This window comes from Microtus oregoni, unplaced genomic scaffold (genome assembly GCF_018167655.1).
Source record: "Microtus oregoni isolate MIOR12 unplaced genomic scaffold, Mior012 000060F_004, whole genome shotgun sequence".
Classification (NCBI taxonomy): Eukaryota; Metazoa; Chordata; class Mammalia; order Rodentia; family Cricetidae; genus Microtus; species Microtus oregoni.
Genome location: NW_024543839.1, coordinates 20,701 through 23,816, shown reverse-complemented (window position 1 = coordinate 23,816; position 3,116 = coordinate 20,701). Strand labels below are relative to the sequence as shown.

The 3,116-nt window shown below is 48.4% G+C and overlaps 1 pseudogene; it reads right to left on the bottom strand.

Annotated features, from left to right (window-relative positions):
• Positions 1-241: 241 nt before the first annotated feature.
• LOC121439113 lies at positions 242-1,293 on the bottom strand (annotated as a pseudogene).
• Between the last annotated feature and the right edge of the window lie 1,823 nt (positions 1,294-3,116).

Here is a 3,116-nt window from a genome sequence, read left to right as displayed (position 1 = left end):
GTCAGAAGGTATTATGAACTGCATGACCCTTTTGTCAAGGAGATTACTGGTGATTGATCACAATATTTTAAAATCCATGGAGTGATAATTTGATGCTTGAACTTCATCTTCCCCACCCTTTTTGTGCTTGCGACCCCTCCTCAGTAAAGGAGCTTCACCCCAAAACTGTGGTGGCTCCAGGTTCTGTCTACCTCTCTCCCCCTCGTCTTAGCTCACCTCATCCCCAAGCAGGGCTGGCGCTTCAGTTTGAATGCATGGGAGAGCCCGGAGCAGCTACTGGAACAGTAGGAATGGCCTCGCCCTCAGGAAACGGGACTGGAGAGTAGAGTGTGGTAAAGTGGGGGCTCCCATAGCTTGGGGCACCAAAATGGGACCCTGGGGGTAGAGGAAAAGATACAGGCCCCCCTGGGAAAGGGGACCCGGCAGCCTCATACTCTTCTCCTTGGGAATAATCAGTGCTTGATCTTTGCCCTTCTGGCGACGGTTACAAAACCACACTGGACCACATCCTTCTCCAGGCAGAGCTACTTGGCGATAATGCTTATCTCCTGAAAGGTGGGCTTCGGGCACTGCAGAAACATGCTTTCCAGGTTCCTCCTCACGCGGTTCTCAATGTTCTTCCGCTTTCTCTTTCAAACCTGCACCAGGGTCTCCGCTTTGCATATCTCCTGAAGGTTCTCGTTATTGTCGGCTTCCTCTACCCACTTCTCCAGCAGGGGGCGCATCTTGCACATGTTCTTGAAGCTGAGTTGCAGCTCTTCAAAGCGGCAGATGGTGGTCTGGCTGAACACCTTTCCAAAGAGAATACCCAGGGTGTACCCCAAGGTGATCCTCTTCTGCTTCAGCACCTTGGCAAACTGCTCTAGCTCCTTCTGCAGATCTTTCATGTCCTGGGACTCCTCGTGACTTGGTTCCACCTTCTCCAATTTCACAGCACCGAGGCGGACAGTGCCGGGCTCAGGGGAGGCCCCCTCCTACTTGCTCTCCACTCCTGCTCCTGCCTGATCCTCAGGCTGCGAAGTCTCCAGGCCAACTTGGGGCACTAGGCCCAGTCCAACCTGAGGTCCACAGTATGCCATCCCTCCTCAGAATTCATACGGCGGGGGACAAGAGGAGATTCCCCAACACCTCTTAGCCTGGCCCAACCTCTGGCCCGATTCCAGGCCCACCTGGAGGCCCTTGGAAGCTTATCCAAGTCTGAGGGTCCAAACAGCCTGGCTCCAGCCCTCCCGACCTATCACCCCCACCAGGTGGGGGTGAGAAGGTGAAGTCTGAAGCCAGGTGTCCAGCCATAGGGAAGGGGGGCACCCCAAGCCGGGGGCCTGACGGAAGGAGGGCTCACCTAGGGACTGCTTAAACCTCTCTCCCTCCAAACCTGCTAATTTTTAACTAGATACCTGGAAATTGTGGTGAAAACACACTGAAAATTAGCTATCTAGCAATTTTAGTAAAAAGACATATTAAAGAATACATTTTTCTTAAAATAATATCCAATTGTTTTAAAACCTTCATCTAATAATTTCTCATTTATACTTGAAATGTTTCCATACCCCGATATTAAGTCTTTCTGTAGATGCAAAAAATCAGATCAAGCTGAATTAAAAGTCTACAGTTAATGTCCAAAGCAGCTCCTGGGTGGCCTCAGTGAGGAAGTAGAATACCATGAGGGGTAACCATGAGGCAGGTGGGTTATTGCATCATAAGTATTGTAGGCACAGTCCTGTGCTTGTCAGAGGAGGAATTGACCCTTGACAGGCTTTTTGAAGGGGTGGGGTCTGGAATGGGAGGAATGAGACTGGGTGGGGCTTCCATATAAACATCCCAGAGTTCTTAGATATATGGGTACACATTCAAGTCTGACTAATTCCTGGAGGCATGGGACAACAAGGGGAAGGGGTAGATAGGAGTCTGTGGGCCCAGGCTTATCAGGTGGTATGCGTGGAAAAGCAGCTAATTGTCATCCTAGAGACCTCAGGCATCTGTTCCTTAAGGAGGGTAAGAAGAAAGGCTGGTAAGGAAACAATAGATTATCACCAGCCCTATGAACTGGACTAGCCATGGGAAGAAAGAAGACTGGCAGAAAGAATGGAGCAGATAAGTACCCTGGTTGTACAAAAGACTGAAAGAGTGAGACATGAGAGTAGATATGCTCTTTATTGTGACATGTTTGGAAAACTAGGTCCCAGTTGCTCGATAGATGTCTGCTCTAATGTGGAAAGGTGGTACCAGCACTGATGTCCCAGGAGCTTGGGAGCTGGAGGTAGCATGCCAAATGGATGGATGATGTGTTCTTCAGAAGTACTTGAGGCATCATATCTGCTACTTCAACAAAGGTGGTGAATACATCCATCCTCTAAAGGTGTTAATAAAAGTTAACAGATAATGTGCCTTTATTAGTGGGCTTGTGGCTGAGATCAACCTACCATTACTTGCCCAGTTAGCATCCATGAAGATGATGCTGGAGCTGATGTATCTGGAGGGCCCCCTGTGGCAAGAGGAGTGAACCTACAAAATGTGCTTGAAAATAGGTAGGGTCAAAGAGGGGCTCTGGAGACTGTTTCCAGCAGACCAAATTTCTTGACACAGTAGCAGAACATGTCCCAGGAACCTGCAGGTGTCTTTAAAACAACTGGGACAGGTTTACACTTGTTGTCAAAGCAAAAGTCTTTGATTAAAAGTCATTTTTCCTACGGCATGGTTTTAGCCAGATGAAACAAACATTTAAGTCTAAATTCATTGAACAAAAGAGGTCGAGTGAGTGGAGGAGGATGAAACTGAACATACCTATAGGGTTCTATTCCCTCTCTTATCCTAACCTGTGTTTTAAAGCTGGGACCAGTAAAATCAGCAGAAAGTTAAGCACTACAGAAAACTTCTTGCAGTCATGGCCCTATCAGTTCATCAGGACTGCATTTTCAGTGCTAAAACTGTAAACCTCTGAAGTTATATCTGAAACCTGTTTATCCCCTACAACAAAGCCTGTGAATGAGGAACAAGTGGTGGCACACGCCTTTAATCCCAGCACTCGGGAGGCAGAGGCAGGTGGATCTCTGTGAGTTCGAGGCCAGCCTGGTCAACAAAGGGAGTTCCAGGACAGGCTCCAAAGCTACAGAGAA